This window comes from Dryas octopetala, chromosome 7 (assembly GCF_963921425.1).
Source record: "Dryas octopetala chromosome 7, drDryOcto1.1, whole genome shotgun sequence".
NCBI lineage: Eukaryota > Viridiplantae > Streptophyta > Magnoliopsida > Rosales > Rosaceae > Dryas > Dryas octopetala.
In genome coordinates, this window is record NC_141372.1 from 16,238,579 (window position 1) to 16,260,812 (window position 22,234).

At 34.2% G+C, this 22,234-nt stretch overlaps 2 long non-coding RNA genes across 3 annotated transcripts; both read right to left on the minus strand.

Annotated features, from left to right (window-relative positions):
• Positions 1-2,021: 2,021 nt before the first annotated feature.
• LOC147280097 (uncharacterized) lies at positions 2,022-5,964 on the minus strand. Its single transcript, XR_015123606.1, has 5 exons — positions 5,875-5,964; positions 5,651-5,793; positions 5,321-5,383; positions 4,089-4,161; positions 2,022-2,384 (listed from the first exon to the last, which is right to left on the minus strand). It is a non-coding gene; the product is annotated as an uncharacterized LOC147280097 (long non-coding RNA).
• Positions 5,965-18,977: 13,013 nt separating this feature from the next.
• LOC147280098 (uncharacterized) lies at positions 18,978-21,613 on the minus strand. Of its 2 annotated transcripts, none has more exons than XR_015123462.1 (3): positions 21,264-21,613; positions 20,106-21,133; positions 18,978-19,626 (listed from the first exon to the last, which is right to left on the minus strand). It is a non-coding gene; the product is annotated as an uncharacterized LOC147280098 (long non-coding RNA). The 2 variants fall into 2 exon arrangements; XR_015123461.1 differs by having other exon boundaries at positions 19,925-21,133.
• Between the last annotated feature and the right edge of the window lie 621 nt (positions 21,614-22,234).

Sequence of the window (22,234 nt, forward strand, 5' to 3'; positions counted from 1 at the left end):
TCAAACCCCTTTTTATTTTCAAAAAAATAAATCTCAAAATCCATAAAATGCAATTCAACATCTTTTAAAAACCTCTCAAAACCATAGTCAAATAAAAATTTAAATTTCCAGTGAAAATTTGGGTCGGGTCGTTACTGTGGTAACCAAGCCACATCTTGACCAAAGCTACCATTTTCTTGATTTTTTTTCTCAAGAAATGGTAACATTTTCTCAAGATATGGTAAGTTACCACATTCTTGATCGAAGTTACCATTTTCTTGAACCAAACATCAAGAAAATGGTAACCAAATTAGCTAACCAAAACACGTTACAACTTTCTTGATCGTTCGATCAAGAAAATGTTAACTTGGTTCAAGAATGTGGTAACCAAGCCTAATCTTGACCCAAACTTACCATTTTCCTGATTTTTTTTTCTCAAGAAATGGTAACATTTTCTCAAGAAATGGTAAGTTACAATATTCTTGATCGAAGTTACCCTTTCTTGAACCAAGCATCAAGAAAATGGTAACGGAATCAGCCAAGCAAAACACGTTACCACTTTCTTGATCGATCGATCAAGAAAATGATAACTTTGTTCAAGAATGTGGTAACCCAGCCCAAGCTTGACTAAACTTACCATTTTCTTGTTTTTTTTTTCTCAAGAAATGGTAACATTTTCTCAATAAATGGTAAGTTACCACATTCTTGATTGAAGTTACCCTTTTCTTGAACCAAACATCAAGAAAATTGTAACTGAATCACTGGGCCAAAAAACGTTACGCACTGCAACTATATACAGACAAAAGGGCAATTGCATTTCCAGAATGCGTAATACAAGCTCCTGTTTGACAATCACGTTTTGACATACAATTTAAAATTACACAGTTTGACTAGTCTGGAGACGCGCTAGAGGCGGCATATGTTGAAGAATGCCTCCTTTGACACATTTACTCTGCGTGGGATTGAATGATAGGTCTACTACATCCTTGTGCACAACTCAAGTTCCTAGCAGACATATTATTATAGAGGCAAGCCCCTGCCCATGGCAGTATTTTTTCAGCATCTCTCACAAAAGGAATGTATTTGTCTAGTCTAACATACCCAATTATCCTATGCTAGTTTAAATTGGAGTGCCTGAATATTTACTAATGAACATGAACTTATTAATTTTAATCCTCAATTTCTGAAATAATGATTAGAACCCCCAGTTAATCTACTCATTCCAAGCACATGAAAAAGTAACGTCTCAAACACTTAATTGTCATAATTTTCAGGATGCATACAGATCGATGTCCTCCTACGTCCAAAAGTTTTGCCTTTGAGCAGAAGTAGGTAGAATTTTCTGAAAATGTTGGCTTGAGCCACATTTTTCAGAACTTTTGTGTTATGCATAAATCAACTTAGACATTAACTTCAACAACTAGGTGATGATTCATAAATTAAAGGCTGATTGTGAAGGCTATACACGCTAAGTAAAAATAAATGACATAATAACAGTGTGTTTTTTTTTTTCTCAACTTGGGTGGGTTAATTTTAATAATTTTGGGCGGGGAAGAAATTTTGGTTTCAATTTCAATATTTTGGTGGGGAATGAATTTTAGTTTCATAAAAACACATTTTTTGGGAGGGGAAGCAAATTTGGTTTCAATTTTAAGTTTTTGGGCAGGGAATGGTACTTTTGATTTCCACTTCAACTTTGTAGGGTGAAAATTGGTAAATTTTATTGGAAGCCTCCAATAAATGGCCAAAGCACTTCCAGTCATCCCACTATATACTATATCAAGTATATTGATCTAAATTAACTTAGACAATATATTGGAGGTCAATATCGGTACTCAAAAATCCTTTAGATTGACAAGAAAAAATCTTATGTTTTGTAAACCACAACATATGTATTCTAAAAGTTTTAAAATATAAATAGATTGCATGTCTAAATGTGATTGTCAAACAGGGGTGTCAAACTGCCAATTTGATATAGCAATTGCACATCAGGCTGGAATAGATTGACATTGCAATAATATTCACTCCAAATGTTCATGTATCACAATATGCTAATAAGGGCATATAACTGAAGAAAACATCCGTGTGTATTCAAACATAATATTTACCAAAGTGTCAATACATATTTTGACAACATATCCACATTTACACATCATGTACCAAAAAGTGCCAATACAGAGTTTGCCAATACACATGCTTGTATTTTGATGCCAGCTGCAATAATACCCCTTTATGTATTAACCAAACCAAAGTCAGCAACCTTGGCCCTCATGTCATCCCCAAGAAGTATGTTTGAGGGCTTTAAATCTCTCGTGCTAGGGTATTCTTCTCTTCATTGCTTTGTGGGACAGGGGGGCTGTTGTTCTTGCTGGCTGCCTTCTGTGAGGGGCTTTTGTTGTGCTTGGCTACAAATTTGAAAAATATAACAGAACTTCATTTAAGGGGACATGAGATTTCTAACCAATTTAAAGCAGCTGTAAGATAAGAATGAACTTCATTTCAGAATTTGATACCAATGCAAGGAAAGAAAGTCTAAAAAAAAAAAAAACCAATTTTCAACCAATGCATAATAATCTGTATCAAGCCTATAAAATGTGCAAATGTGCAGCTAGTGTATAAAATGTGGAACAAGTGTATGAAATTTGGGGCATACTAAAGCTGGATGTAATTGAGGTTCCAAGCAGCCAAACCAATCCTAATTGTACCTTTTTTTTTAAATGTTTTTTTTTTTTTTTTTTGCATTTGCAAGTTAAAATGTTATGATAATTGGTAACTTATACTAATTAATAGATTAAGCATAAAGATCAGCAGTCAAAAGCAATTTTGCACAGTAGTACAAATTAACTGATTTGTAAAAATGTATTTAAATGCAAATTTGAAAACAAAGGAAGAACCTCTAACTTACTGAGCAATACAGAAGTATCATGTACTAATTCAAAATTATCAGAATATTTTAATCAAAGTGTTTGATTAATCAGAGTGTTTTAATCATGAATCGATACCTACTAAAATCATAATCTATATAAGAAGGCAAAAAAGTGGAACCACTTTTCCACAGCACCCCTCACCAAAGAAAAAAAGAAAACCAGAAAGCCTAATCTCTATTTTAAGAGACTTAAAGTCGTGGCCCAAATGACTGCATGTCCATTTTACGTTGGACAATTGAATTGAGAAACCTAATGAATTGGCTTTCAAAATCAATTAAGCGTCGTTTGTAGCCAGCTAAGTAGCTATATCTATACATAGTCAATATTCACCATTAAACCATCTTATTCTTGGGCATGTCATCAACTATTTAAGAAACCTGAAGATAAAATAAATGATTTCACAACATGTTTATGTGTTTATTAACATTATTGTTTAGGTAAAAACTTGCCAAAAGCAGACATAATATACAATGGATTTATAAAATTTTGGGGTCCTAAATATTCAACGGCCTGAGATATATAGTTATCTCATTCATTTGCCTACTTTCAAGACCAGCCTTAGACATAACCAACCTTTCAAGGGTTGCAAACGAAATGAAATCAAGTCCATAACGAAAATCAAAGACTGCCATCTTTGCCAACATAAAGGGAAAAAATTAGCAAGCTTAAATTCACATGCATTAAGTGGAGGGAATATGATAACAATGCCACCCCCAAAACAAATTCACAGGCTCGACGACCTTGCAGGTCAATGCAGACGACCAAGCAAACCAAACCCAGGAAGAAAAACAGAAGGCAAGCAAGCAAACACAAAGAAAAGGCAAACAAAAAATATTTGATGCCGCGGACAAATATTGTAATGGATGAAAAGGTAAAATGTTATAATATTGTAATTAGATGAAATGATGACATAAAATAGGCTGTGATTAAAATTGAAAAAATTAAATGAGAAAGTTAAAGTATTGAAACATTATATCTAAAATATTATTTGGGATGCTTCAATAAAGATGACTTTGTTATCAAATTGCATACAATAAAAAACTGCATTTATGAATCACTTTTTTCATATCATTAAGAAAAGAACATGGTTGAGATTTGAATATATGGATAAATGAAATTTGAAGTGGAAGAAAAGAACATAGCAATTATTTTCTTAATCCAGAAACATAATTGCAACAATACCTTGTCTTGCAGATCAAACACCTTCAGATTTACTTCTTTAAATGTGAATGTTGGTTTGCTTAACCCAGGAGTCCTTCATGAAAAAAAAAAAAAAAAAAAAAGGGTCAAGCAAATGGGGAGCAGAGTCATAAACTTGTGGGCATACTTGTAATGAATTAATTAAGGAGACCAGGGTAAAAATGAGTGGGTAGCCAAATATAATTAGCAGCAAATCAATAACTGAGTGAAATTATGCACTTAAGCTACTGCTGACTTGAGGTTTCGTAATGGAAATATCTCAAAAATACCTTATAGCTCGAGAGCAGCCCATAGTTTCACCTTTGAGAGAAAATATAAAAAACATTCATTTTCACCATTAGTATCCCTGTTTCTTTTTTCCATAACTTGTACAAAATTGAAGTCATGCTAAGTTTCAAAAAATTATTGAGAACAAAAAAAAAAAAAGAGAACAATATACTAAGCTATAATCCTCTAGCTACAACACCTTTACATTGAATATACATTCACATCCAAAAGAAAAAAGGTGGATCATCAAAAGAACAACTGAAGGCTTGCTGCATCATGAATGAATGTAATTGCACAACATATGGATAGCCACAAATTTCTGCCTGCAGTATCCATTGTTTGAACAGGACAGAAAATAAAGAATACACCTGCTCCTCCTCAACATATAAAACACTCATACAAAAATTATAAATAAATAAAAGAAAAAAGCAACATTACCTCTGGGTGAGAAAAGTTGAGCAAAACACTCATACAACTGAAGGGTACTTTCTTCTTTAAGAAAAGTTGAGACTATATTCTTCTTGTTGAATTGTTGAATCCTTGTTTTTCTTTCTTTAATAACTATTTTCTAGAGGGGAGGGGTAAACTGATAATGGATTCCCAAGATTGCTTTAAGACATGTAGTTGATTTGATAATGGAGTCATGATTGTGTTAAGACATGTAGATGCTCCTTGCAACAAAAATTTCCGTTTTTTATCTCCAACATTCTGATACTAGTGATAATGAAGAAAAATGAATCAATTATCACCATTCGGATTGCATTAATCACATACAGTAAGGCTTCATAAAATTGCCCTTCACTTACGCCATCCCTGATCAGAAATATTTGCCATTCAAATAAGAACAGAGCAACCTAGTTGAAGGGTAACCCAAGTATTTTTTACAAACATGCAGTGCCAATGTTAATTTTGGTTGCACAGACTGACCTAGGAATACAAACATGTACCTGTAAAATATAATCCTTAGTGGCTTCTGCCCTGTTACCTTCCTACACGAAACCAGAAGATCCCTGGACAAAATAGAATATGATATTGAGATAGAATATTAACACCTTACAAAAAGATAAAATGGCAACAATTTCCATCAGGGAGTAGCATTATATGCAAGCAGAATATCGAGGGAACAAATTGAAGGGTCTGTATGAGTTTAGACTTTGGGGAATATTGGTGTGCTTGCCTATGGGCAAGAGAAGGTTGGTACAAGCAAATGGGACTGAACCAATGAAGTACTGACTATTTGAGAAAGTTCAAAAGAAGTGATTCTAGAGTTCTCATACCTTATCATGCCACCACTGACTGTGCCACGAACAGGGTCTTCCCATGTTTTATATAAATCTTGAATGAGTTCCTGTCTTTGAGCTTCAGCACAAACTAATCCAACATATTTGGTCACTTCAGACCAATCCTGGGAAGCTACTACCTACAATAGTACAAACATCCATTAGCAACAAGGTCTCAACTTACATTGCGGAAAGAAGTTCTTGGTGGTAAAGAATTTTACAGCAGCAATGGAGGGGCTGGAAGCTTCTCCATTCTCAGGGTGAGTCAAATCTGCTCCGATGGGACTTGGGGGACGAGTGTGCTATTTTTCAAAACAAGAAAAAGCTAACCTGTGTAACAGAGATTTAGAGGTTAACAGCTAAATATCTAAAAAAAAAGACATGTGCAACGCACATGTGACAGCAGGCAACCCTTTGGCTTAGCTTATAAGCTTCCTCTGTCTTTCTCTCTCCCTATCTTTCAATTTCTGAAGTTTTCAAACAACTTCAACGTACCACAGACACTCTCTTCGCGCGCACTCTCCCTCCCACTCTCTCTCTTCGCGCGCACTCTCTCTTCAGCTTCCTCCTTTGCCGTTGTCGTCTTCTCAGCGCCCAAAGTTGGCAGGCATCTTCACCCACACTGAAGCGTACCTCATCCCTCGCCCTCCTTTTCCGTCGTCGTGGTCATCCTCTGTTCTGCCTTCTGCAATCAACATTTCAAGGTAATGGTCTTGTGCTATTCGCTGATTGTCTTGTGGGCTTGTGGTATTGGTTGATTGTCTTGTGCTCTTGTGGTATTGCTTGATTGTCTTGTGGGATCACTTATGCACATACATGAAACCCTGTGAATATCATTTTTGTTGGGTTAGCTCATTTGCGATGGTGTTGTCTGAAGTCTTGATTGAAGGTTACAATTTTGTTAGGATAGAAATGCAATTGCAATATTAAAATGGCAGAAAGGACCTACTGTTTGACAATTACGAATGAACTGCCAACTATGAAGTTAAATTTTGCAAAACCTATTTTGTTCAACTGTTATGCTCATTAATTTACCTAGAAGGCCTGTGTCTTGCCAACTGATATTTTTTTTTGCACATGAACATAAAGCCACATAGAACTTTATATGACCTTAAATATTAATGCCATTGTTTCCATGGTCATTGTGTGAAATTATTTGTTCACTAATTATATTCGCATATAGCTAGGTAGACTAAGCATGCACTTCAATTACCAATAAATTATTGTTTTCGAATTTTTGGTTGTAACAGTGTCCTTATCTTATTTGAAGGTACGCATCTACAATTCGATGTCCAACGAAATACCAATCCCCTCAAATCAAATCTCCGTACTAACGGGAGACAAGGACACTGGAAGTTAATGTCGTCCCATTGAAGATAACTGGAACACTATAGCTAGGGATGTGTACATTACTCTTCTTTCATGTACTCAATTCAATGTATCTGAGATGACTAAATGCTTGAATGCTTTGTGCCATGTTTGTTGCCTTCCGTGAGATATCTTACTTAATTTGACTGCCCTTTATGCTTTCATCACAATTCGAACGAGATTATGACCTTTAGGTCATACCCATTATTAATTACAACTAAAATCTAGTGTTCAATAGTTCCCAAAGTTATTAACACAGCAATATAAACTCTAAATCCATAATTAGCTCAAATTCACAAATTCATTTTCTTTCATGAAATAAGTAGAAGCATATGTAAGACATAGTAACTGCAGCAATATATACTATACTTTCAATCAATCAATTGAAAATTGACTTGGTCCATTTTTTTTTTTTTTTTTTTTTTATGATTATAAAGCCTTTATGAGAAATAGGTGTGAACTTCAAGGTGAATCTAATTTCAATGCTTATTAAGTTTATTATATATTATTGTTTATATTAGTCGTTAATTGAGTTATTTAGCTTATCTCCCATCCAGTCAGTTGTTTTGTCCCGAATTACTATAGGTCTTAGTTGACCTCTCTTATTACATGAATCTTTATAACAGTTTGAAGATTATGAAAGGTTTCTTAATTAACCGACCAAATATCATGTAAGAATTAAAGCATTCTTATCAATAATTAACAATATTAATCATTTCCCAAGTGACTTCTCTTTCTTGGTTATGGTTCTACTGTCAAGGCGTTATGCATTTTCTTTACACACACAGATGAGCATAGTGGTGACTTTAAACAGGTAGATTTCCATGTTCACTAGTCTGTAAGGAATTGATGTCATGATTGTCATCCTCCACAAATTAAAGGTTTGTTACACCTTTTCTTTCTATTTAATTTTCTTGGATTTAGAGTACTGTTTTCATTGGTAAATATTGATCGACTTCATGGCATTGTATGATTTCTTTTGGTTGGTTATAAATTAGTACCGGTATTTTTATTGCTATTACCAGCTGTTGTTGTCAAGATTTCTGCTTGCCATGAATTAAATTAGCTTCCTATCTTGTCATAATCTTTTAGTTTTTTTTTTTTGGTAAGGGTTAGTCTAATAATAGGAAAACTTCATACTTGGCTCAAAGTAATTTTTTTTTCCTGGTTGTGTCATTTAGGTGAAGCCAAGATTCTCATGTCTTTTACAATATTTATTTAATATCTCGTGGGGGAGGGGGTTATCTAGGGATGATGTGTTATAGACTTATAGTAGATATAGTTGGCAGGGGTAAGCGGTGTATGAGTTTTGCTGTCATTTATAAGCCAATTTTACTTTCACCTTTTAGCATGTCTTGTTCCTTTTTTGTTCTAATATCTGTCTATGGATCTGGAAATTTAGGCTTATGAGTTTTCTTTATTGATGAACCAAATGTAACAGAATGAGGAGTCATTACTGCAATGCCTACAAAAGTTGTCCACTGATTAACACAGGTTATATTTACAACAGTCCTAATTTATGTCAGTTATATTTACACCATATATTTTTGATGAAAAGAAAAGTTTCATATCACCGTTTAGAAACCTCAATCAGTTCTTAATGTGCATATTTTCAAGTGCAGGATAGTATCATAAAGGAATTGAAAGATTGCAGGAACATGAATTCTAAATTGATTAGGTATTTTTCCAAATCATATGCTATGCCTTATGCCTAATGCATGCTTTATTTAAGTAGTTACCACAACAAATTGCTAGAGAAAATTTGTTTGTTGGCATGTTTCTTGTAGTGTAGGATTGGGTGATACTCTGTTGAGTTTGAATGCAATCAATAAAAAACATTGAAAGCATTGTGGTTTGAGAGCAATAGTTAAACTACACAAACAACTGATATTGTAGTATATAATTAAGCTGCAATAGTTATAGTCACCTAGCAATATTTAAACTATAAGCTTGATTAATAATGTCGTTAATTCAGTGTTATAGAAATTTATTAGTTATTTTTCTGTACCGCTTGTTTAAATGGTTTGTGGATATAATGTTTGTGGAGCAAAGATCTGCTGTCTCCATTTTTCATGTCCCCTAAGCTAATTTTTTGACACATGTCCCTCTTCTTAATAACTACTTTAACTTTGTTAACAACTATCATTTGACTGTTAACTTATAATTAAAAGAATAAAATCAAGAAATAGCAATGTCTTTAGTTCTTTACTCACTCAACCCTGTCTTTTGATCTACTTTTTATTCTCTGAGCATTAAACATTATCTCCAAGTTCCCAACCTTTTCAGCCAAGCAAAACTGGATGATTGCACTTTCTTTATCTACCTTTATTTTTCCTTTTATTCATTAGCTTCACTCATCTTCTTTTCCCTTTAACACTTCATGCCATATATTACAGAAATTGAAAATACATTTTGATTCCTCTGTTTGAGATTGGACATTGGAGCGGGTTAGATGAAAAAGAAAAAAAAAAAAAAAACAAGAAAAAGAACAACATAGCATTGTAGGAAAACAGAAGATCTACATGTGTTAATTGAAGCTATTAAATTAGAGAAAAAAAAAAAGGGGTTGGAGAGATTCATGGAAGAATAAATAGAGCTTGCCTATATTGGTCATGGTTTTGATGAGGTAGTGTGTTTCATAATTTTTTTTTTTTGTTTTCTTTTGGAGTAAATTATATTTTGTAAGCGACATATGTCCATTTGTTACTTTATGTAGCTGAGCTTGCAAAGTACATATTTAGAAGTAATTAATGATGAGCAGTGTGATATCAGACCATATACATTGCTTCTTAGCTAACTTGTTGAAATGGTTGTTGATCAAATTCAGTAAATGATCAACAAGGTTATGATTGATTGTTTTTATTGGACTACTTAGTTCATGCCCTGTTACTATATAATAACTTACATTGGATTCATCCATTCATCCATTGTTTTCCTAGTTTTTCAGTTGCTTAGAGCTTATTGACAAGTTTATCTGGTATTATTAGTTGCATCACTCACAATTTCCTTTTTCACAAAACCAGTGGGTTATGGTGGCTGTGATATGTTTGCATGTCTTTGCGTTGGGAAATTGAATAAGGATGAATCATAAGAAGTCCCAAAACCATTTGCATCTTGTTTGGCATGTATTCCTGTTGACTGTTGGAGATTTTTATTTTTATTCTTTATTTGAGTTTGACTGTTAAATTGCAAATCTTTGAGTTTGTTTCATGTCTGACATAACAGTAGAGGTTTTCTTTTGTGAATGAAGCTGAATTATAACAGGTGTTCGCATTTTTTTGTGAAGGAAGGCAACAAGTGCTGCCAATTAATATTTTGTAAATGAAGGCAGCCTTTAGAAGCGGTGAATCATGCACCTATTTTTGTGTAAATGCATGCGCTGATTATTGGTTTTTGTAAAGGGAGGCTACCTTAATTTAGATACTAGGATGGGATGGGGTAATTAATTATAGATATATGCTCTATATTTTGGTGCAATGTGTAATTTTTTTTCGGAAGGTCTTGAAATACTTGTATTGGATGTTGGAATTAATGGTAATGGAATGGATTGAGATTGCACCAATTTCAGGCTTGAATGTCAGTTTCTTTTATATCAGGATTGTAGTACAAATTGGATAATGACAGTGATATTATCGTACAAATTTCATATCAGTTTATTTACACACAGATATATAAAATAGCATGCATATTAGTTTATCAAAAACAACCAATATATAAGTAACATTACCATATCAATAAATATAGAAAACTTGATGTCCAACATTGTCTTTTATATCAGTTATAGATTAAATACAGATGTTTTAGATACATTCAAACATCTTATAATAGAAAAAACTCAATATTATATCAGTTATAGATTAAATACAGATGTTTTAATTTAGATACATTCAAACATCTTATAATAGAAAAAACTCAATATGTAACATAGCATGTAGATCAGTTCTGGGCGCATAAAACGATATCTAAGGTAGTTTACATATCCAAAATCACATTAAATATGATGTAGAAAGCATACAAAAATACATTTAATGGGTTTACCATATCGATAAATATAACAGAACTGATGTCTAAATAAGAATTTAGATCATTTCCATAGTAATTAACGATGTGTTTCCTATCTTTAATATCATATTCAGAATTTTAATTCACTAGAAAATTGGAGAACTGATATCTAAAGGGCCTATTAGATATTAGAATTAAAATAAAAAAGATGTCTAACCTCAAAATGGATATCAGTGTCAAAACGATATCTTAACAAGGTACATTAGATATCGCCTGCCTAGACATCGCCATAAAACATGAATAGACATCAGTTATTCACTGATATATATAAGGGGCGTATTTGTAGTAGTGGTATTAGGGTTGAGGGTTTAGGGTTTAGGATTGCATGTCCAACTATGATTGTCAAACAGGGGTGTCAAAAGAATACTTTAATATAGCAATTGCACATCGGGCTATAATGGATTGACATTGCATAACATTGTATCATACTTGGGTGGGCTATAATTTAAGTCTAAGTTTCTAATTTCACCAAAACCCAAACCACCCATGTTTGTACATTTAGACAGTAAGTGTGTCATACTAACATATTTTGGCGGAATCCTTTTGTCTCATTTCCTTTACAATTTGATTCCCTACATGTACTTAGCTAGATTGTGGAGATGTGAGTTTGTCTAGTTTCGTAAAGACTATAAATTTAATTGGTCCTTGTAATAGTTTTTACTTAATAAACAAGCAATGTCAGAATCAAGCATTTACATTCAGGAACAGTTACAATGTAAATTAATTTCACATTAAAAATAAATAATAGCTCTACATAATAATTGTTTATTATGGGACGTAAAAGTGTTCCAGACGACACTGAGGCTCATTGTTGAGTGCTCATTTTACACTATTTTATGATACTAACTCCCTAACTCAGAGTGCAAGAAATCGATATCTTATGTGTTGTTAGTTTGTTTTTGTTTTTATAGGATAAAATGAGCAAAGAAGAGAAAAGGAGCCGAAATAGCCATTTTTAGACGTTTCCTAGTCAAACTAGGAAAAGTGGAGAAATCCTGGTCACACCAGGAAATGCCGAATCCCAGTCAAACTAGGATTCCTAGTCTCACAAGGAAAGATCAAGCTTGAATAAGAAGGAATCATGATGATCAGAAGCCAGAAATGAGAAATCCTAGTTGGAGCAAGAAATCCTGTTTCAACTAGGAAACCTAATCCAAGTAGGAAATGGAGTCCTAATGAAGATAGGAATCATGAGGGGCAAAATGGTAATTGTGAAATTTCAAGTGCGATAGAAATCCTAAGTCAACAAGGATTCCTAGGTGGACAAGGAGAAGTGGTCAAAAGTCAAAGTCAACAAGTCAAAGGTTCTAGAAGCTTCTGGAAGACATTGGGCCAAAGCACAAATGGATGAGATGAATTTCAGCCAAGGGATTGGGCTTGGGCTAGGCGTGAAACCCTAAGGAGGGTGCGGCATGGGCTTAAGTGGAACCCTAGGGGCTGGCGCATGGACTTAGGTGATAGGCCATGCAATTGGCGCATGGGCTGAAGGAGAAGGGCTTAAGTGAATTGGCGCAAGGGGCTGCTGTTATGTGTATTGGGCTTAAGTGAGTATGGCCTTGGTCCATTAGGTCAAGTTACATCAATCCCACATTGGAGAGGAATAGAAAAGGCAGCCCCACTCAGATCAGTCAATGCAATCTACTGTTTGCCAATCATGTTTTGACATGCAACCAAATAACATTTTGCACAACTAACAATAAAAAAAAAAAATTGAAATTCCAGTTTCAAGCCAATTATTCAGACAAAATACCACCCATAATTGTAAACCTTACCAAATTCTACCCAACTCACTCAATCGAACCAATTTGAAGCCAAATTGTCAAACTCAATGGGAAACGTCAAGAGTAATTTTAACCCAAATTCTGAAATCCCTAAATATATCTATACCTTGAAATCGAACAATTATCAAAACTATCCACATGAACTCATACCCCAATAACAATCTTAAGCCAAATCCTCAAATTAAATGGGAAAACGTCAAGACCATACCAACCTCATGCTATCATCATCGATTTCAGATTCTCAAAAGGAACCCACAACAAATTACTCATAATTTCATTGAACAGAAGCCACAATCATGGAGGATGATTTAACCCAAAAAACAAAAGCCCCTCATGACTTAACCCATTAATTAAGCCACAACTATGAAGGATGATTTAACCCAAAAGCCCGTCCTGAGTAGCCAATTTATTCTACCCAACAAATTAAAAAACAAAAAATACAGAAATAATTACAAAAATGATGGAGAAAAAAAACCCATTCTGAAATGAAAAGCTCAAGCACCTTAATGGGATCAACCTTCTCACCCTGCACAACCACCTTGTGAGTCTTGCAATTTGTGCTCACATCTTCAACCCCCAAAATTAAACACAAACAACCCATTAACATAAATTACTTGTTCCTTAAATAGAAGATGCAAGAATAGAAGCTAGGGGAATTTTCCTTGACAAACATATTTGTTTCAATATTCAGTTCAAGCATATGCATTGCACTCATAACTGTATTATTCAATGGCACCAACAAAACAAACTCAGAAAAACAGCACGTAACGAGTTCATAAAATCATAAGCTAAAATGCGACCACGTGATGTAGATTATTATACATATAAATTATATACACATATCTGTGATAACCTAGATTTTAATTAAATTGTAGAAGTTAACATAGGTAATATATATTGATAAGAATGTGAAGTTGTAGTTAATAAGAATCAAATATATATTATATAAAGTCACTTCATTTAATCTAAATCTAAATCTCTCTTTTCAAGTCCACAATCACAAAGCAAGCGTGGTTCTTGATTGCATTTGATAGTTCTTTTTTTTTTTTTTTTTTTTTTTTAAGTACAACATAGACACTTCTTGGACATATATTTTGTTGCTTTTAATTTCTCTTTTTGGACTTGGTATTTACTTTTGTTTTTCAAAAAAATAAAAATAAAAATAAAAAAGGGTTATACTAAGACTAAATTCTAGCTTTAGTAGGACAAAAAAAGAAACTAAATATTGAATACTATAATCAGTAGTAAATTACCTCCTACTGGGGGCTTTCGTGAGTAATCCCCCGGTATGCTCAGTGGGCCTTTAGCTGAAACCACTTAAGAGTTTCTTCGTTTAGAAGCTTTTTCAGAGGAAGGGAATCTACAATGTAATTAAGATGTGAGGATCAAAAGTACTGCGTGTATTTCCATAGAGCAAAAAAGTAATATAGTTTACAAATTTTGATTAAGAGATGCATAAAAGTAAAAACATTTAGTCAAAACAAGATTACTTTTTACGTAAAAAGATTAGGTCGAAACAATATATTAACAGGATAATTTCAATACGAACATATACATCTCACTTGACTGTCTACCATGGCTTCAAAATGTACCATGGGCTTTAAAGTTAAGTTAAAAGTAAAACTTTCAATTTGTTCTCTCTAAAGCAATACTGTCTTTCAACTAGTGCAAAGTTTAGTTAATGAATATTGACACCCAAAAAAAAGTGGAAAAGCTAAACAGTGCATGCATTTCCAGTTTATGGATGTCATCATATGAATTGTAGACCCAACCTACAAGGGTGCTCAACAAACCCATCCTACGCATGATCTCATACCTTCCAGTTATTTAGGAATATTGCTCTCCACCTGATCAAGTTTCTGAATAATTTCAACGGAACCTCATCATGGTAAAGTATATCTAATTTTAAACCTTCATGGAAAATAAAATAGCCTGACAAATCAGCCCCACTTACTTACTCCTCCCCCCCCCCCCCCCCCTTTTCCAAGATTTTGAAAAGAAAAAGAGCATAAAAACAAACCCCACTTTTCTTTTTCCTTGCACAAATTAAAAAGAAAAAAAGGGAAAGCTATAACTATTCACTACAAATGAAAAAACTCTTATTGCCACACGAAAAAATAGTAAGCAATCAATTAATTGGAAAGGTCGTAATCCTTCATATATCAGAGGTCAAAGAAAAGATGATATTCAGAATCAATCGTAAAGAAATAAAGGTGTGCACTGTGATAATCCTTCATATATTCCTCAACTGTCCACTCTTTAATAAAACTAATGCATGTAATTGTCCCTGTGCATAGTCATAGTCAAATTTATTCCTAACAAAAACAAACACACAAAGGAGAACCTTAGAAAAATGAATATACCGATTCTCCTTTTGATTTAGCAGTGCCAATTTGTTTTCATACTCTACTTCCCAGATGTCAGTGGTGCACAGGGATAAAAGGGATTTGGGATTGAAGTTGACAAATCACATAATTCAACCTGCATAAACACAGGTCATCCCTGCTCAGAAATATTTGTCATTCAACGTGTCTTAACTTCAGGTTAAATTGCTGCAAGTGCCTGTTTCTGAGCCTGCATAAATTAGTTCAAAATCCAAATATTAAATTCATGAAAGAGATAGAGAGTTTGACATATGAATAAAACTACAAAATCAAATGTAAACAAATCGAAGCCCTAACCTGGGTGAGAGAGACAGAGTCGGAGTTTTATAGTTTCTGAGAGATCGAAACTCGGTGAGAGAGAGAGTCTGAGTGAGTTTTCTGGGTTTCTAGGTTTCGAAACTCAGTGAGAGAGGGTCTGAGTTTTCTGGTATGATGGGCGATGGACGTGCTAGGATAGGTTTCTGAGTTTTCTGGTTTTTGATGGGAGGATGGCGAAAGGGTGGCGACATCAAGGATTGAACGAGAGTGCCAGGACGGCGAGAGAGAGTCTGATCTTTCTGGGATGGGTTTCTGAGTTTTCGGTGAGAGGATGGCGAGATCGAGGGTGGCGAGAGGGCGAGGATTCAGTGAGAGAGTGAGAGACTGAGAGGGCGAGGATTCAGTGAGAAAGTGAGAGACTGAGAGGGCGAGGGCGGCGAGAGAGAGTCTGGGTGAGGCTAAGTTATTTATTTTGAATGGAGAGTGAAATGAGCGGAAATTCTGTGTGATTTTGGTTTTACCATTTTTTTGATGCATCCCTCAAGAAAGTGGTAACTCAGTCAAGATTTGGTAACTTACCCAATCTTGACTAAGAGTTACCACTTTCTTGAGGCATGCATCAAAAAAGTGGTAACTTCACAAAACTGCCTAAAACCCAAGTTACCACTTTCTTGATCTTAAATTCAAGAAAATGGTAACTTCACATCAAGAATGTGGTAACCACGTACACAGGCAACTGTATACAGACGAAAGTGCAATTGCATTCTCCGAGTATTAAATACAAGCTCCTGTTTGCCAATCAGGTTTGAACATGCAATCACAAAATTATATCTTGACCAAACTTACCATTTTCTTGATTTTTTTCTCAAGAAATGGTAATATTAGCTCAAGAAATGGTAAGTTACCACATTCTTGATCAAAGTTACCATTTTCTTGAACCAACCATCAAGAAAATGGTAACCAAATCAGTCAAGCAAAACACGTTACCAAATTCTTGATCGTTCGATCAAGAAAATAGTAACTTGGTTCAAGAATGTGGTAACTAAGGCCAATCTTGACCAAAGTTACAATTTTCTTGATTTTTTTCCTCAAGAAATGGTAACATTTTCTCAAGAAATGGTAAGTTACCACATTCTTGATCGAAGTTACCATTTTCTTAAACCAAACATCAAGAAAATGGTAACCAAATCAGCCAAGCAAAACACGTTACTACTTTCTTGATCAATCGATCAAGAAAATGGTAACTTGGTTCAAGAAGGTGGTAACCCAGCCCAAGCTTGACCAAACTTACCATTTTCTTGATTTTTTTCCTCAAGAAATGGTAACTTTAGATCAAGAAATGGTAAGTTACCATTTTCTTGATCCAAGTTACCATTTTCTTGAACCAAACATCAAGAAAATGGTAACCAAATGAGGGGCAAAAAACGTTACCACTTTCTTGATCGTTCGATCAAGAAAATGGTAACTTGGTTCAAGAATGTGGTAACCAAGCCCAATTTTGACCAAAGTTACCATTTTCTTGATTTTTTTCCTCAAGAAATGGTAAGTTACCATTTTCTTGATCTAAGTTACCATTTTCTTGAACCAATCCTCAAGAAAATGGTAACCAAATCAGTGGGGCAAAAAACGTTACCATTTTCTTGATCGTTCGATCAAGAAAATGGTAACTTGGATCAAGAAAGTGGTAACCAAGCCCAAGCTTGACCAAAGTTACCATTTTCTTGATTTTTTTCCTTAACAAATGGTAACTTTTTCTCAAGAAATGGTAAGTTACCATTTTCTTAAACCAATCCTCAAGAAAATGGTAACTAAATCAGCCAAGCAAAACACGTTACCACTTTCTTGATCGTTCGATCAAGAAAATGGTAACTTGGTTCAAGAATGTGGTAACTAAGGCCAATCTTGACCAAAGTTACAATTTTCTTGATTTTTTTCCTCAAGAAATGGTAACATTTTCTTAAGAAATGCTAAGTTACCACATTCTTGATCGAAGTTGCCATTTTCTTGAACCAAATATCAAGAAAATGGTAACATAATCAGTCAAGCAAAACACGTTACCACTTTCTTGATCGATCGATCAAGAAAATGGTAACTTCGTTCAAGAAAGTGGTAATCCAGCCCCAGCGTGACCAAACTTACCATTTTCTTGATTTTTTTCTCAAGAAATAGTAACTTTTTTCAATGAATTGTAAGTTACCATTTTCTTGAACCAAATCTCAAGAAAATGATAACTTCATCACTGGGCCAAAAAACGTTTCGCACTGCAACTGTGTATAGACGAAAGGGTAATTACATTCTCAGACTAATAAATACAAGTTCCTGTTTAACAATCAGGTTTTGACATGCAATTCAAAATTACAGTATTTGACAAGTCTGGAGACGCGCCAGAGGTTCATTTTTTTTTTTCAACTTGGGTGGGTTAATTTTATATTTTGGGTGAGGATGGAATTTTGGTTTCAATTTCAATATTTTGTGTTTTAATTTTTTTGTTTTAGTGATTTTCAGTTTTAGTTTTTTGAATTTTAAATTTTGTAGGGGGTTTTTTTTAGATCAAATTTTTTTGGGTATTAAGTATTAACAAGTTTAATTAAAAACCTTATACTAAAAGTCTAAAACTATATACATTACACATTTACATGTGTTTTACATTTTTAATTCATATATACCATATACACTATACAGTACTATACCCTAGAACTATAATAATTAATAAGTATAATGTATATAGGGTAAAGTGTATACCCTAAACCCAATAAAATGACCCTATACCCTAATAATAAGTATATAGGGTTTAGGATATAGGATATCAGGTTTAAGTTTAAGTTTCTAATTTGACCAAAACCCAAACCACCCATATTTATACATTTAGACCGTAAGTTTAAGTTGAGTTGGACACATGCTATAGATCGTGATTGCGTGTCCAACTATGATTGTCAAACAGGGGTGCCAAACGATTACTTTGATATAGCAATTGCACATCAGGCTCTAAAGAATTGACAATGCATCAATATTGTATCAAAATGTTTAGGCATTCTTGAGTTGGGTAAAATTTGTTGAATATCAAGTACCCAAAAGTGCCAATACACATGCTTGTATTTTGCTGCCCCTTTATGTATTAACCAAAATCTTTTTCTGTTTTTTAATCATTGAATAATGCTGGTAAAATTGGGATCCTAAGCAGTCATATTGTTACATAGCCTGTCGAATCGTTTAAAATCATTTAAATAGATCAAACGCAATGGATGAATTGTCAAAAGAACAAAGCAAATGCCATTTGTTTTTTCAGCCCAACTGATATCCAAAACAAGATTGGAAATCGTAATCAAGTTTTTTCGATGTATAAAACCTCCTGAAACTGATATAAATAAACAAGATTATACATGTCAATTTTTAATGGGATTTGGATGTTATAAATGTTATTTATATTCCATTCTCTCATAAAAATCCATCCATTCAACAAAAATCCATCCATTCATAAAAAATTTTATCCATTCATTTAACTAATCAATATTTGTTCAAATACATGTTCCAAAAGCACGGAGAGTTTCAGAGACCAATTTTGATCCTTGGAGAACATAATGGGACCTTTGGAAGTGGTTTGGAAAATATCAGCAACTAGCTTGAACACACTTGGTATGAAATACTAGTCAATCTTCATGTGTTGATTGCTGAGACGTTGCAGACCACACAATGGCAAGATACTCTGCCTCTGCAATAGGTCTGGAGGCAAGGTTGCTTCTTCACACAATTTTAACATGAAGATATACAGTGAGCGAACAGAACTACCAACCCAATCTGCATTCATTAGTTTGTTTTCAATAATAGAGCCTTTTAGATCCCAATTCAAAAACTTCATGAGATAGCAAAGAAATACATAAGATAGCACAAGATACATGATTATTCAATTATAACTGCTGAAAATGGCAACAAAACAAGTAAAAAAGTACTGTGTGACATTTACTAAAGAAATCGGAATATTAATGTGTGATTTAACTTCTCAATGTTATCTGCTATATGATACTTAGGTTATACCAGACAGAAGGATAAAAGAGTAGTACTTATCTCGGTGGTATAAGCTTCTGTGCTTCTTTTCCTCAGTTTGTCATGCTGGTCAATAATTCTGAAAAACAGAGAAAAGAAAAGTGGTAAGCATGCTAAATACTTGCTAAAGAAAAGTGGTAAGCATGCATATACTTGCTAAAGTGGGAGACTTGAATATATTGTGCCCTGGAAGAATTTCATGCTCATATATTGTCTGAACACCCATGCCCAAAATTTTTAATCATGGAATAGATTTAGTCTCTAGTTGTTAAAGTCAAAAGCGGCTGCCAAGTCCATGCATAAAGTCTGAATTACTAGTGACCTTCCCATTTCTTAGCAAAAACTCAGATGAAGGGCCTTCGTTTTCTCTTCTCTACCTCTCTTACTCCAATTTTTAGTCATGAATTTGACCAGTGCAGCTGATACCATATCTCCATCACAATTCATCATAGAATGTTTTTGCAGCATTCTTGTAACAATCTCATAAGAATAAATTCAGTATCACATATAATCATTTACTTCAAAAAAAAAATGTTAAATCTTGTAAAGAAACATGACCTGACAAACATAGAGGGAGCATTAAGACAGGAGCTCTGCATTTCATGAAACCTAGAGGTGTGGAGGTCAATTGTTGAACTCTCAGAGATTAAAATAAATGAATTACCATGAATCTGTTCCTTATGCTCAGTTGCAGTTTGAAACAATCCCGCATTGAATATCTGAACATATTTTGATGAGTTAATAGATGATGCTATACATAATGCTTCAAAATATGAATTAAAATTGAACCACGTATGCAATTCAAATAGGTCGATAACATGTCATGCTATCACAGAATAAAAGAAGAGGTCCAGTGGCATGTTTTTGTATCAAGCACAAAGGTACAAAAACCATTTAAGCAATTATATGTAAGGTCGTATAGCATGTAGTTTTCACTACTTGCAGTGATCTACAATACCCGAGTACAGGACCCAAAAACACGTATCTAACCATTGTAAAATACTACAATGCTTAGATGGGAAAGAAATCTTTAATGCAAATTTATTATTTAAGAAATAACCAATCAGAAATGGAGCCAATAAAGTAAGCCAGAAATTGTAATGCCCTACTAAGAATTGGTTGATTACATGCACTGATCCAATCTACCATTTTCTTCTATTAAAACCTTGAACTAAAATATAAAATTGGTCTTTCAATAACAATAGAAAAAAGCATCAACATCAGCAGATTAGAGAAGAGCAAGCACATGGCCATAGGAAATATGCTCTCTACACAAATAATAGGAAAAATAAGATGCGGGATTAGCCTTGAACTCCAGAACAAACATACACAAAACTAAAACTTCAGACAATTTTTATCTCCCTGATAACATTAGATTCAGAGAACGTAACAGTACAGGTAATGCAGGTACACATAGTTGCACATATCATATATTCCTGCATCAAGGCAGCATACAAAACTGTACCCATACATACCAACATGTATCCAGTTTAAGGATAGAAAAAAACATACCAACAGATCATCCTCCTAGACTCTGTGCTGCAATATGTGAAAACCCAAATCGGGGAAAAAACCAATTACATTTTCTGGCATAGCAAGAAAAACCAATTCCTTTGAAATCCATACAAGTAAGAGAATTTAAATACACAAATTTCAGAAAGCCATTGCAAGGTAATTGACAAGATTGACAATCTCTCTATGAGGACGCAATTATACCTCTGTAATGATCCGGTAGTGACCATGACCTGATACCTGATCCCCGAGAGAGACCTCGAAGCCGCTAGAAAACTCAGATCGCCGGCGAAGGGGTTGGATCTGTTCTCCTTTGATTCTCCTTCATGATTGAATTTTAGGACTAAAGGAGGACACCCAGACGATCAGTGAGTCGAGAGGACGATGTCTTGGGTGGTCGGTGTCGCAACTCCGCCGGAGAAGGCGGATGGCCATCATGAATATTTGGGGCCGATTTTGCCAACGTTGCCGCCGAACGGCTGGGTTTTGATTGGAGAAAGTGTGCGGGAGAGAGAGGGTAAAGATTAAGAAGCAAATGAGATCTGCGTTTTTTGTTTGCCCTGACTCAGAAGGATTTTTTTTTTTTTTCAGAGGTTATTTCTTTCTCTCTCATTATGGGCTACCAATTCAGCCCTTGTTTTTTTTCTCATCCGTTAGATCAAATATATCTCATCCAACGGTCAAGACTCTGAAGACATAGTATGCCTGCAGTCATTATAGAATTTCCGACAATTAATACTATTAATTAAGAAATTAAAGAGAGAAAAACAATTAAATACAGCAGCAATTAATACTATCAAGAAATTGAAAAAATATAAGAAACTAACTTCGTATTTGTATATTTCAAGAACGAACCAATGTCACCATGGTGGAATGGTGAATATTTGAACTGAGGTTCAGCCAACAGTATTTTAATAAAATCTTGAAAATCTTCAATGTCATTGCACTTCACCGATTCCCAGTCCATATCAGTATATTCCTCTCTCAAATGTCCAATGTTTATAAGTGCCCATTTATCTTCTCTTACCACATAACTTCTTCTGTCTAATAAGCTTCCATGGACTCGCCCACCTTTGTGGAGATATTCCAAGCCTGTAAGGATTATGCTGCACACAAAAAATAGAAAACAATCAATCATGTCAAAGTAAAAGAGTTGGAGAAGGAGGACAAATATG